The following is a 15,427-nucleotide window of genomic DNA, read 5'->3' on the forward strand; positions in this document are numbered from 1 at the left end:
GATATTCACACAAAGGCTTGCATGATATTGTTTGCGAGGCTCTATTTCTTAAACATGATCTGGAATTTAATTTTCAGTGTGACGATCTATGACCATATTGATGGCAGAGATTAAATTTCACCCTTGTGAATGTTCACACAAAAAGTCTTTAAAAGCCCAACTCAAGGAAATCACAATACTATCGATTCATCGTATGTTATAGGGAGCATACAGGAGAGATGGGACAAGATTAAGTTTTATTCTGGACAAGGGAAAGACCAAACTTAGGAAACCCACACCCCCTAGAGTTCAAAAAGTAACTTGTCAACCCTTGAATTTGCAGTTACTCTTTGTAAGAGTAATGAGGGCCTCGTACCCAAAATATTTGCCACAGTAATCTTCAGAAGTTTCAAAATTGTCAAGATCACAATTGCCAAGTCAGATACTCATCTTTTCCCTTGCCTAATGTGACTTCAGTAACTTTCAAAACAATAGAAAATTCCTTGCTTTTTAAACACGTGTCTTTTGTTCTCCTTATCACCACCTTCTTCTGATTATTCAGCACTTCCTCCTACTTGTTCTCCTTTGTTTCTCCCTGCTGCTCCTCCCTCATAGTGGAGAGTCAAAGCCTGATGACACTAAAGAGAACACCTTTGCCATTGACCATCAAATTCCTAACTCTAGTTGCTCCATTTCACCTGAGCTCTAGACTAATGCAGTGCAAAATTTTCTCTATATCTCCACTTGGTGTCTAATTGGAATCTCTATCTCAACCTTAACATTGACCAAACTGGACTTCTGAGCCCCAGGCCTCTGCAAATTTGGGAGTTTTCCTGTTATTAACATCACAGTAGGGCCTGCCTGGTGGCTCCGAGGGAAAGAATTCGCCAACAGTGCAAGAGTCACAGGAGATGCAGCTTCAGTCGCTGGGTCAGGAAGATCCCATGGAGGAGGGCATGGCAACTCACCCCAGTATTCTTGTCTGGAGAATCCCTTGGACAGAGAAGTCTGGCGGGCAAGAGTGTACGGGATCACGAAGAGTGGGACACGACTGAAGCGACTTAGCACTTATGCACATGAGCGTCACAGTAAATGGCACCACCATCCATCCAACAGCTCAAGTCAAAAACCTAGTTTCTCTCCGACCCACATGTAGCCAGCAAGTTCTATTGTCTTGTTCCTTCATATTATTTCCTAGATCCAAGCACTTCTCTCCACCTTTGCTGCCTCTGTCTTGTGAAAACAATCACCCCCTCTCTCAACATTGCTGCAATTGAAATGTCTGCTAACACTTTATCTAGCTGGTATGCAGCAGCCAAAGAATCCTTTAAAAATTTTAAGTATAAATGTATAACTCTCTAATTAAAACTTACCATTGCCTCCTTATAACAATTAGAATAAATGAAAACGTTTAATCACAGTCTCAGTTTCACATGATCTGGCTCCAGCCTCCCTCCCAAACCTCAATTTCTACCACTTTCTTCCCTTTCCCTTCTTGATCTGGTTAAGCTGACCTTCTTCCTGATCCTTGAAGAGACCTTGCTCATTCCTGCCTTTGAACCTGTGAATGGAATATTCTTCCCTAAATCCTTGGATCTCAATATGTGCTGCACTGAGCATTTAAAATTTTAAAGGCATAAATTATGAGTGAAGTGAAGTGAAGTCGCTCAGTCACGTCCGACTCTTTGCGACCCGTGGACTGTAGTCCACCAAGCTCCTCTGTCCACGGGATACTCCAGGCAAGAACACTGGTGTGGGTTGCCATTTCCTTCTCCAGGGGATCTTCCCGACCCAGGGATCGAACCCAGGTCTCCCACATTGTAGGCAGATGCTTTAACCTCTGCACCACCAGGTGCACCACCAAATTATGTGTGTGTGTGTATATATATACACACATACACATGCATACATGTTATACATATATATACACATAAAATGATTTTAAAAACACCTTCAATGTATGTTTTTACATGATGCTTATGGAAGGTCTGTTCAGCAGGTATGAGTGCCTTGACCAATGTCAAAAAACCTGATAAGTGAAAGACACAGGACTTAATTGAGATCTTTCATCTCAAAGTTCAGCAATATTGCCACTATATTGAATTGTTTCTTTCACAAACATTCAGGATAAATATCAGCACCCGACTCAAACACCACAGCAAATGTGTGTGATCTCATTGTCTCTTAATTTAAGAAGGCTGAAGTCTTTGGGGAAGAATTTAGTTTCAACCCACTGAACCATCCACAAGGTTACAGAACTTAGCAGCCAATATCACTTTCTGCATTACTTGTAACAGAAAGCTGTAAATGCCAGGAGGACTGTTTAAAGAAGATGGCTGGGTCATGAACACTCCAAGCCCTGTTCTCACAGCCTAAGTCTCAAAACAAGATTATCATTTGGAGCTCAGATTTCCACCACCAACGTAGCTTTAAATTGCTTGTTCAAAACAAGAAAATTAAGGTATTTAGGCCTCTATACCCTGAAGGTGCTTTTACAAGCCACCTCCAAAAATATATACCATATACGTGAGTGTTTATGTATATACATGTGTACATGTGTTCATATACATATATGTGTACACATGTATGTGTATGTATATACAATTTAAATTTGCATATCTATACATACAGAAAGCATATATTTTAACTGCCTTGTGCATGATTTTAATAGTGGTATTTAGGAGCTTGGACTACAATTTTGTGTGTATTTAGGAATGTCAACAGTACTTGGAGAAAAGGATTCTTTCATGACAAATCACTTTTTTGTTAATATATTTTAGCTATAATTATACAGGTGCAAAGACTTAAGGGAAAATCATAGTATAGTAATTTCTGTTTCACCATTGTTTCCAAGATTTATTTCACATACTTATAAAGTCTTTTTCAGATTCAAAAAATATAAGGCATCTGCAGAATCTGCAGGGACTATCAAACTCTCAGTAAATGTTCATTTCATTATAAGGCCAGAAATTAATAATCACTAATACACACTAAGATTATATTTTACATCCAAATCCTACATGTTTACTAAGCACGGTTTATGCTATGATAGAAAAGAGCAGGGCCTATTTGAAAAGAGTAGATTAAAAATTACTTGACAGATCCGGTTAAATAGAGGCAGATGCGCAGTTGCAATAGTTTGCTGAACATTCATTTCTGTTAAATAGTAAGTGATAAGACACAAAATTATTTTAAGAATTAATAAGAAAACTAACAAATTTCAAAAATCAAGTACAATTTAAGATTAAGAAAATTTACTGACTGAATTAATATTAACCAGAATTGTTTTCAATGTCTTTCAATGCCACTGTTTATCTTCAACTCTCTATTTATGGTGTTTAGATTCAAAATGAGAAAAATTCTTGGCATGGTACAGAATCTACACAGTATTGATGTATGTTGAAATCCAAATTGAAAATTTTGGTTTCTGACTTAGTCTAATCTTGCCAAAAGATCCTTGAAAGAAGTAGTTCAAGAGAGTTCTCAGACATCAAATATAATAAAGAAAAGAAAAAATAAGTCTAACATATTAAATTATAACATGTGGATGGAATTTCCTTTAAATTACTCCTGAGTCTAAACCTTAAGGGAAAAGAATATTTTAAAAACACACTTGAGGTTTCCATAACACAAAACATTTGAAAGTTAGACAGGGAATTCAACTACCCTAAAGACAAGAGAGATTTCACTCTAATACTGAGTAAACTCAACCTTATTGCCTAGTATTTTGAAATATCTGTACTTTACAATTAAAATGTCAATCCTTATTATGTAACTTTGTAATAAATATTAATGACTCTCTATGTTAGTTGAGAGGCTTCTGTTATTTGCTTTTACATTCTGGAGCCAGAAAAACTAAGAAATCAAGAGAAAATACAGAATAAGGAAGGTATATACTTTGTTTATGATTGAATTTTTATTGAGATAATTGTAAATTCATGTACAGTTAAAGAAACAATACCAAGATAACCCATGTACTTGTCAACTAATTTTACCTACTGATGACATCTTCTAAAACCATGTGCAATGTCCCAACCAGGATACTGAAATCAAAGCAATTCACTGACCTTATTCAGATTTTCTCAGTTTAGCTTGTACCCATTTGGAAATCAACCCTGAATATTTATTGGAAAGACTGTTGCTGAAGCTGAAGCTTCAATACTTTGGCCACCTGACGCAAAGAGCCTACTCATTAGAAAAGACCTTGATGCTGGGAAAGACTGAAGGCAAAAGGAGAAGGGGGTGGCAGAGGATGAGATGGTTAGATAGAATCATCAACTCAATGGACGTGAATCTAGAAAACTCTGGGAGATAGTGAAGAACTGAGGAGCCTGGCGTGCTGCGGTCCATGGAGTTGCAAAGATAGGGACATGACTAAGCAACTGAACAATGATTTTGTTTGTCTGTGTGCTTTTTCTATACAGTTTTATCACATATATGGTTTGTGTATCCACTCAAGACACAACCCACCATCTTCATGTCCTTCACCCTGTTCCCACTCCTTATAAACTACTAAATTATTTCCACTTCTAAATGTTCTCATTTCTAAAAGTTTCTCATCACCAAAACATTATGAAAGTTTAAGGATGCATCATACAATCTTTAGGGACTGACAGTTTCACCCATTCACTGTGTGCAATAGTCTATAAATTTTCCAAGTTGCTGTAAGTGTGCATACTCTGGGTTTGGGTTTTTGTTTGTTTTTATTTCTGAGGAGTATCCCACGGTAAGTATGGGCCACTGTTTGTTTACCCTGCTGACCTACTGAAAGACATCTGAGCTGTGTTCAGTTTTTGGTTATTAGAGACAAAGCATCTATAAACATTGATATACATAGTTTTGTAAGAACATAAATTTTCATTTCTGTAGTATAAATGGCCATGAGTTCAACCACTGGGAAATAAAGTAATAGATGTTTTAGTTTTATCAGAAACTGTCAAGCTGTTTTCCAGAGTGTTTGTACCATTTTACACTTTCATCCTCTCTAGCATATGTGTTGTCACTAATTTTTTTCATTTTAGCCTTTCTGATAGGCATATCTTAGTGTGGCTTTAATCTGCATTTTATTGATAGGTAAAAAATGTATTTTTGTGTGTTTATATACTATAAGGTATATAATTTTTGATGAGACTTCCTTTCATGTGTTTTGTTGTTGTTCAGTCGCTCAGTCATGTCGGACTCTTTGAGACCCCATGGACTGCAGCACGTCAGGCTTCCCTGTCCTTCAGCAGCCCCAGAGCTTGTTCAAACTCATGTCCATCGAGTCAGTGATGCCATCCAACCATCTCATCCTCTGTCATTCCCCTCTCCTCCTTCCTTCAATCTTTCCCAGCAGTCTTTTCTAATGAGTTGGCTCTTCACATCAGGTGGCCAAAATATTGTGGAGCTTCAGCATCAGTCCTTCCAATGAATATTCAGGATTGATTTCCTTTAGAATTGACTGGCTTAATCTCCTTGGGACTTAATCTCCTGGCTTAGTCTCCAAGGTACTCTCAAGAGTCTTCACCAACACCACAGTTCAAAAGCATCAATTCTTTAGTGCTCAGCCTTCTTTATGGTCCAAGTCTCCCATCCATATATGACTCCTAGAAAAACTATAGCTTAAACTATATGGATCTTTGTTGCGAAGATAATGTCTCTGCTTTTTAATATTCTCTTGAGGTTTGTCATGGCTTTTCTTCCAAGGAGTAAGTGTCTTTTAGTTTCATGGCTGCAGTCACCATCTGCAGTGATTCTGGAATCCCCCAAAATAGTCTGTCACTGTTTCCACTGTTTCCCCATCTATTTGTCATGAAGTGATGGGACCAGATACCATGATCTTCGTTTTTTGAATGTTAAGTTTTAAGCCAGCTTTTTCACTCTCCTCTTCCACCTTCATCAAGAGGCTCTTTAGTTTCTCTTCGCTTTCTGCCATAGGGTGTTAATAGTCATATGTAATTCCTTCCCATGCACTGGACCTAGCCCTAATGACCTCTCTAATAAATATAATCTTGTAAAAGTGATGGGGTATCACTTCTGAAATTACTTTAGGAAAGGACACCACCTGCATCTTGGTAGCACTTCGTCATTCTGATGAAGCCAAGAGCCACAGCAGAGGGACTGCTGAGGGACTCACACAACAAGGAACTGGGGGCTTATTCTGGTCATCAGCTTATGAAAAATTAAACCCTGCCCACAACAATTTGAGGGAGCTTGGAAGCAGATCCATCAGCTGACACTTTAACTGAAGCCCCTTGAGAGAGTCAGAGACAGACCATATCTGATTCCAAAGCCACAGAAACAGTGAGAGCATAAATGATGTTTTATTAAATAGTCACAAAATTTTGGTACAGTTTGTCATGCAGCAATACAGAATGACAACCATGACTATTAAATCCCTTCTTCAAATCATCAATTATCATGGCCATCCATGACAATTCAGTGTAACCTCACACAAAAGTGTAAGTACTTAAGAAACGTTAAATTTTACCAATTAAAGTCAGTATTAATGGAAAACATAAATGATATAAAAGGGAAAAGAAAACAGTAAATATTAATCCAAATGCCAATCATAGGTTAAGAGAAAACACATTTTATGATGTTTCTTCAGACAGCGCTAAAATGTAAAGGGTTCATAGTGCAGATATATTGCATTTAAGGGAATAAATGTAACAAATATTATATTATGTTTTTGCCTATTATACTTCAATTGAAACAGTGCAATTTAGAACCTATAGACAGCTTCAGCTTATTAATCACTTTTCTAAAGTTTTGGTGTTACTTTGACAGCAGAGAAAAGTTTCTTTACAGATTACATTGAAATAGACAAAAGACTGCAGTCGGCACAAAAAAATGTTGAATTGTCCAAAAAATCAATTTTTAGTCTCTGTTGATATTTGGGAAGTCAAAAGCCACAAGGGAGAAATATTTGGGGTTTTCGGGTTAGTATATTTTGGTCCTTTGAAGAGGTAATAGTAACAGGAAATATAAACTGACATTCAACAATGCCTTTAACAAGTTAAAATTAGAAAATGAGGGCAGAGTACAATTCACTTTCCTAAAACATTTCTCAAGAGCACATGACTGTCTTCAATTACAGAAGACTTGAAGTTGCTAGTACATTTAATTCAATGCACGTAAATTTCTTCTCTAGTGATAAGTAAAAATGGACGTGCCCATTTTTACATTTTAATATGCTGATAAGTTAAATGATTAAAAGTATCTTTCCAATTGACAGCAAGATATTATTTTCCTTTTGGAGAAAGAAAAACTGTCTACTAGTTATTTAGAATTTTTCTTCCTTTTTTTTTTTTTTTTTTTTTAACCACACCATGCAGTGTACAGGATCTTAGTTCCCTGACCAGGGAGCCAACCTGTGCCCTCTGCACAGAGTTTTAACCACTGGACCACCAGGGAAGTCTCATCCATTTTTTGAGTGTGAAGCACAACCACATGAGAAAATCGTTCTATTCAATAGCATTTTTTAAAGTCCAGTAGTGCTTAAAAGCATATTCAAAAGCAGAGACATTACTTTGCAGACTAAGGTTGGTCTAGTCAAGGCTATGATTTTTCCAGTAGTCATGTATGGATGTGAGAGTTGGACGGTGAAGAAAGCTGAGCGCCGAAGAATTGATGCTTTTGAACTGTGGTGTTGGAGAAGACTCTTGAGAGTCCTTTGGACTGCAAGGAGATCCAACCAGTTCATACTGAAAGAGATCACCCCTGGGTGTTCTTTGGAAGGAATGATGCTAAAGCTGAAACTCCAGTACTTTGGCCACCTCATCCAAAGAGTTGACTCATTGGAAAAGACTTTGATGCTGGGAGGAATTAGGGGCAGGAGGAGAAGGGGACAACTGAGGATGAGATGGCTGGATGGCATCACTGACTTGATGGACGTGAGTCTGAGTGAACTCTGGGAGTTGGTGATGGACAGGGAGGCCTGGTGTGCTGCGATTCATGGGGTCTCAGAGTAGGACATGACTGAGCAACTGAACTGAACTGAGTGCTTATTTTGAATATATAAGGCAGCATTAAAATCATGAAGTTTTGCAATTTCATTCATCAAATTCAATTTGAAGATAATTGGTTTTCTAATTAATAACCACTTAAAATATTTCATAATTATCTTTAAATAAGAATAATTTTTGCAAATCAAATGATAGATAAACTAAATTATTTGCATCTTAAATTGAAATTTGGGGGGCGGTCCTAAGATGGCAGAGGAATAGGACAGGGAGACCACTTTCTCCCTCACAAATTCCTCAAAAGAACATTTCAATGCTAAGCAAACTCTGCAACACAACTTCTGAATGCTGGCAGAGGACATCAGGCACCCAGAAAAGCAGATCATTGTCTTCTAAAACAGGTAGGAAAAAATATAAAAGACGAAAAAAGAGACAAAAGAGGTGGGGAGGGAGCTCCGTCCTGGGAAGGGAAGCCCGTCTCAGGAAGGGAAGTTTAAGAAGAGAGGTTTCCAAACACCAGGAAACACTCTCCCTGCCGAGTCTGTGGCGAGCCTTGGAAGCACAGAGGGCAACATAACAGGAAGGGAAAAATAAATAAATAATTAAAACCAATAGATTACAAGCCCAACAGTAACTCCCCCAGCGGAAAAGCAGCACAGACGCCTGCATCCACCACTAACAAGTGGGGGCAGAGCAGGGAGGCGCAGGAGGCACGGGCTGCAGTGCTTTGTAAGAATCGGGCAGGAACGCCCTGTACATAACCAGAATGAACTAACTTGGGCTAGCAAATCAGACTGTGGGATAGCTACCATGAGAAAAGCTTGAACATAAGACACTGCCAGGACCGTGCACAGAACAAATGAGGGAACAGAAATAGCTGGCTGCAGACCATCCCCTGCCGGGGACAGGCAGCCAGAGCCATAAGGACTGGAAAGGGGCAATCGCAGCCCTGGAGAGACTTAACCTACCAAACTGCAAGCAGGCTTCTTTGCTAAGACTTCTGCGGGTGCTGGACAGTCACCATCTGCCTCACAAGAGGCACCAGTGGTACACCCAGAAAACTGAGCAGCAGAGACAGGAAAGGTGACAAGTCGCAGCGACAGCGCTCACCAAACACCTGAGATACTCAGACCTGGGAAGGGCACAAAACGCAGTCCCAACCAGATCTGCACCTCTGAGGGCTACCTGAGCGCCAAACTTGAGCGGCTTAAACTGGGGAGGTGCACGCAGCCTAGGGCCGGCCTCAGACAGTTCATCGTAGAGCCAGAATGGTTTTTGCGCCACGAGCAGGGACAGGCCCAGCAGGGCTGAGACAATGCGTGCACACAACAGTGCTATTTGTTTGCAGCATCCCTCCCTCCCCACAGTGCAACTGAACAAGTGAGCCTAAAAAAACAAGTGTCCACCACCGCCCACCACCCCCCCACCCCAGTCAGGATGGAAATCAGACACTGAAGAGACCAGCAAACAGAAGAAGTTAAACATTGGGAACCGCCTTGGAAGTGACTCCACACTGTGCACAACACCAGAGAAAGGGCCAGAAATATCTTTACTATTTTTACAATCATTCCTTTTTTGTTGTTGTTGTTGTTGATGCTGTTGTGGGGTTGTTTTTTCTTCTTTTCTTTTTCTTCTTCTTTTTTTTTTTCTAACTTTTAAAAATTGTTAAGTCCTCTATTTCTCCTCTAAATTTTATTTCTATAACCTACTATTACTTTTCAAAAAAAAAAAGACTCTATTTTTTAAAGCAAACACCATATATATAGTCTTTGTGTGGTTGTTGGTGTTTTTAATAATTCTTGTGGCTTTGTTTTTTTTTGTCGTTTTCTTGGGTTTTTTTTTGTTTTTGTTTTTGTTTATTTTTTCCTTTTTCTTCTTTTCTTTAATATTGTATTTTTGAAAATCCAATCTCTACTCTAGATTTTTAATCTTTCCTTTTTGGTTTTTGTTGTCAATTTGTACATTTAAAGACCCAAACTTCACTACCCAATTTTACCTGAGAGTGAGATTACTGGCTTGACCACTCTCTCCTCCTTTGGACTCTCCTTTTTTTCCACCAGGTGACCTCTGTCTCTTCCCTCCCCCTTCCCTTCTCTATCCAACTCTGTGAATCTCTGTGTGTTCCAGACGGTGGAGAACACCTAAGGAACTGGTTACTGGCTGGATTTGTCTCTCTCCTTTTCATTTCCCTCTTTTATCCTCCTGGCCACCTCTGTCTACTTCCTCCCTCTCCTCTTCCCTGTATAATTCCATGAATACCTCTGAGCGGTCCAGACTGTGGAGCACACATAAGGAAGTGATTACTGGCTAGCTTGCTCTCTCCTCTTTTGATCTCACCGCATCTCATTCCAGTCACCTCTAACTACCCCCTCCCTCTTCTCTTCTCCATGTAACTCAGTGAACCTCTCTGGGTGTCCCTCAATGTGGAGAAACTTTTCATCTTTAACCTAGATGTTTTATCATCGGTGCTGTATAGATGGAGAAGTCTAGAGCCTACTGTAAAAATAAAAGTGAAAATCAGAAGCAGGAGGCTTAAGTCCGAAGCCTGAGAACGTCAGAGAACTCCTGAATTCAGGGAACATTAATCAATAGGAGCTCATCAAATGCCTCCATACCTACACTAAAACCAAGCTCCACCCAAGGGCCAACAAGTTCCAGAGCAAGACATACCACGCAAATTCTCCAGCAACACAGGAACACATCCCTGAGCTTCAATATACAGGCAGCTCAAAGTTACTCCAAAACCATTGACGTCTCATAACCCATTACTGGTCACTCCACTGCACTCCAGAGAGAAGAAACCCAGCTCCACCCACCAGAACTCCAACACAAGCCTCCCTAACCAGGAAACCTTGACAAGCCACTGATACAACCCCACCCACAGTGAGGAAGCTCCATAATAAAGAGAACTCCACAAATTCCTAGAATATAGAAAGGCCAACCCAAACGCAGCAATATAACCAAGATGAAGAGACAGAGGAATACCCAGCAGGTAAAGGAACAGGAGAAATGCCCACCAAACCAAACAAAAGAGGAAGAGATAGGGAATCTACCTGAGAAAGAATTCTGAATATTGATAGTGAAAATGATCCAAAATCTTGAAATCAAAATGGAATCACAGATAAATAGCCTGGAGACAAGGATTGAGAAGATGCAAGAAAGGTTTAACAAGGACCTAGAAGAAATAAAAAAGAGTCACTATATAAAGAATAACTCAATAAATGAGATCAGAAACACTCTGGAGGCAACAAGTAGTAGAATAACGGAGGCAGAAGATAGGATTAGTGAAATAGAAGATAGAAAGGTAGAAATAAATGAATCAGAGAGGAAAAAAGAAAAATGAATTTAAAGAAATGAGGACAATCTCAGAGACCTCCAGGACAATATGAAATGCCCCAACATTTGAATTATAGGGGTCCCAGAAGAAGAAGACAAAAAGAAAGACCATGAGAAAATCCTTGAGTAGATAATAGTTGAAAACTTCCCTAAAATGGGGAAGGAAATAATCACCCAAGTCCAAGAAACCCAGAGAGTTCCAAATAGGATAAACCCAAGGCAAAACACCCCAAGACACATATTAATCAAATGAACAAAGATCAAACACAAAGAACAGATATTAAAAGCAGCAAGGGAAAAACAACAAATAACACACAAGGGGAATCCCATAAGGATAACAGGGGATCTTTCAATAGAAACTCTTCAGGCCAGGAGGGAATGGCAAGACATACTTAAAGTGATGAAAGAAAATAACCTACAGCCCAGATTACTGTACCCAGCAAGGATCTCATTCAAATACAAAGGAGAAATCAAAAGCTTTACAGACAAGCATAAGCTGAGAGAATTCAGCACCACCAAACCAGCTCTCCAACAAATGCTAAAGGATCTTCTCTAGACAGGAAACACAACAAGGGTGTATAAACCCGAACCCAAAACAATAAAATAAATGGTAATGGGATCATACTTATCAATAATTACCTTAAACGTAAATGGGTTGAATGCCCCAACCAAAAGGCAAAGACTGGCTGAATGGATACAAAAACAAGACCCCTCTATATGCTGCTTACAAGAGACCCACCTCAAAACACGGGACACATACAGACTGAAAGTGAAGGGCTGGAAAAGATATTCCACACAAATAGAGATCAAAAGAAAGCAGGAGTGGCAATACTCATATCCGATAAAATAGACTTTAAAACAAAGGCTGTGAAAAGAGACAAAGAAGGATACTACATAATGATCAAAGGATCAATCCAAGAAGAAGATATAACAATTATAAATATATATGCACCCAATATAGGAGCACCGCAATATGTAAGACAAATGCTAACAAGTATGAAAGGGGAAATTAACAATAACACAATAATAGCGGGAGACTTTAATACCCCACTCACACCTATGGACAGATCAACTAAACAGAAAATTAACAAGGAAACACAAACTTTAAATGATACAATAGACCAGTTAGACCTAATTGATTATTTATAGGACATTTCACCCCAAAACAATGAATTTCACCTTTTTCTTAAGTGCTCACAGAACCTTCTCCAGGGTACATCACATCCTGGGCCATAAATCTAACCTTGATAAATTTAAAAATATCGAAATAATTACAAGCATCTTTTCTGACCATAATGCAGCAAGATTAGATCTCAATTACAGGAGAAAAACTATTAAAAATTCCAACATATGGAGGCTGAACAACACGCTTCTGTGTAACCAATAAATCACAGAAGAAATCAAAAAAGAAATCAAAATATGCATAGAAACAATTGAAAATGAAAACACAACAACCCAAAACCTGTGGAACACTATAAAAGCAGTGCTAAGAGGAAAGTTCATAGCAATACAGGCATACCTCAAGAAACAAGAAAAACGTCAAATAAATAACCTAACTCTACACCTAAAGCAACTAGAAAAGGAAGAAATAAAGAACCTCAGAGCTAGTAGAAGGAAAGAAATCTTAAAAATTAGGGCAGAAATAAATGCAAAAGAAACAAAAGAGACAAAGCCTAAAGCTGGTTCTTTGAAAGGATAAATAAAATTGACAAACCATTAGCCAGACTCATCAAGAAACAAAGGGAAAAAAATCAAATCAATAAAATTAGAAATGAAAATGGAGAGATCACAACAGACAACACAGAAATACAAAGGATCATAAGAGACTACTATCAGCAATTATATGCCAATAAAATGGACAACGTGGAAGAAATGGACAAATCTTTAGAAAAGTACAACTTTCCAAAACTGAACCAGAAAGAAACAGAAAATCTTAACAGACCCATCACAAGCACGGAAATTGAAACTGTAATCAGAAATCTTCCAGAAAACAAAAGCCCAGGTCCAGAGGGCTTCACAGCTGAATTCTACCAAAAATTTAGAGAAGAGCTAACACCTATCCTACTCAAACTCTTCCAGAAAATTGCAGAGGAAGGTAAACTTCCAAACTCATTCTATGAGGCCACCATCACCCTAATACCAAAACCTGACAAAGATGCCACAAAAAAAGAAAACTACAGGCCAATATCACTGATGAACATAGACGCAAAAATCCTTAACAAAATTCTAGCAATCAGAATCCAACAACACATTAAAAAGATCATACACCATGACCAAGTGGGCTTTATCCCAGGGATGCAAGGATTCTTCAATATCTGCAAATCAATCAATGTAATTCACCACATTAACAAATTGAAAAAAGCCATATGATTATCTCAATAGATGCAGATAAGGCCTTTGACAAAATTCAACATCCATTTATGATAAAAACCCTCCAGAAAGCAGGAATAGAAGGAATATACCTCAACATAATAAAAGCTATATATGACAAACACACAGTAAACATTATCCTCAATGGTGAAAAATTGAAAGCATTTCCCCTAAAGTCAGGAACAAGGCAAGGGTGCCCACTTTCACCTCTACTATTCAACATAGTTCTGGAAGTTTTGGCCACAGCAATCAGAGCAGAAAAAGAAATAAAAGGAATCCAAATTGGAAAAGAAGAAGTAAAACTCTCACTGTTTGCAGATGACATGATTCTCTACATAGAAAACCCTAAAGACTCCACCAGAAAATTACTAGAGCTAATCAGTGAATATAGTAAAGTTGTAGGATATAAAATCAACACACAGAAATCCCTTGCATTCCTATACACTAATAATGAAATAATAGAAAGAGTAATTAAGGAAACAATTCCATTCACCATTGCAATGAAAAGAATTAAATACTTAGGAATATATCTACCTAAAGAAACTAAAGACCTATATATAGAAAACTATAAAACACTGATGAAAGAAATCAAAGAGGACAAAATAGATGGAGAAATATACCATGTTCATGGATCGGAAGAATCAATATAGTGAAAATGAGTATACTACCCAAAGCAATCTACAAATTCAATGCAATCCCTATCAAGCTACCAGCGATATTTTTCACAGAACTAGAACATATAATTTCAAGATTTTTATGGAAATACAAAAAACCTCGAATAGCCAAAGCAATCTTGAGAAAGAAGAATGGAACTGGAGGAATCAACTTGCCTGACTTCAGGCTCTACTACAAAGCCACAGTCATCAAGACAGGATGATACTGGCACAAAGACAGAAATATAGATCAATGGAACAAAATAGAAAGCCCAGAGATAAATTCACACACATATGGATACCTTATCTTTGACAAAGGAGGCAAGAATATACAAAGGACAAAAGACAATCTCTTTAACAAGTGGTGCTGGGAAAACTGGTCAACCACTTGTAAAAGAATGAAACTAGATCACTTTCTAACACCACACACAAAAATAAACTCAAAATGGATTAAAGATCTAAACCTAAGATCAGAAACTATAAAACTCCTAGAGGAGAACATAGGCAAAACACTCTCAGACATAAATCACAGCAGGATCCTCTATGATCCACCTCCCAGAATTCTGGAAATAAAAGCAAAAATAAACAAATGGGATCTAATTAAAATTAAAAGCTTCTGCACAACAAAGGAAACTATAAGCAAGGTGAAAAGACAGCCTTCTGAATGGGAAAAAAAATAGCAAATGAAGCAACTGACAAGCAACTAATCTCAAAAATATACAAGCAACTTATGCAGCTCAACTCCAGAAAAATAAACGACCCAATCAAAAAATGGGCCAAAGAACTAAATAGACATTTCTCCAAAGAATACATATGGATGGCTAACAAACACATGAAAAGATGCTCAACATCACTCATTATTAGAGAAATGCAAATCAAAACCACGGTGAGGTACCACTTCATACCAGTCAGAACATCTGCAATCCAAAAGTCTGCAAGCAATTAATGCTGAAGAGGGTGTGGAGAAAAGGGAACCCTCCTACACTGTTGGTGGGAATGCAAACTAGTACAGCCACTATAGAGAACAGTGTGGAGATTCCTTAAAAAATTGCAAATAGAACTGCCTTATGACCCAGCAATCCCACTTCTGGGCATACACACCAAGGAAACCAGAATTGAAAGAGACACATGTACCCCAATGTTCAT

General features: G+C 38.3%; 1 protein-coding gene across 4 annotated transcripts in view; it reads right to left on the reverse strand.

Moving 5' to 3' along the window:
- The window catches only part of CCDC102B (coiled-coil domain containing 102B), a 291,274-nt gene that overhangs the window by 251,280 nt on the left and 24,567 nt on the right, over positions 1–15,427 (reverse strand). The window lies entirely within an intron of this gene.

The sequence above is a fragment of the Ovis aries genome, chromosome 23 (genome assembly GCF_016772045.2).
Source record: "Ovis aries strain OAR_USU_Benz2616 breed Rambouillet chromosome 23, ARS-UI_Ramb_v3.0, whole genome shotgun sequence".
NCBI lineage: Eukaryota > Metazoa > Chordata > Mammalia > Artiodactyla > Bovidae > Ovis > Ovis aries.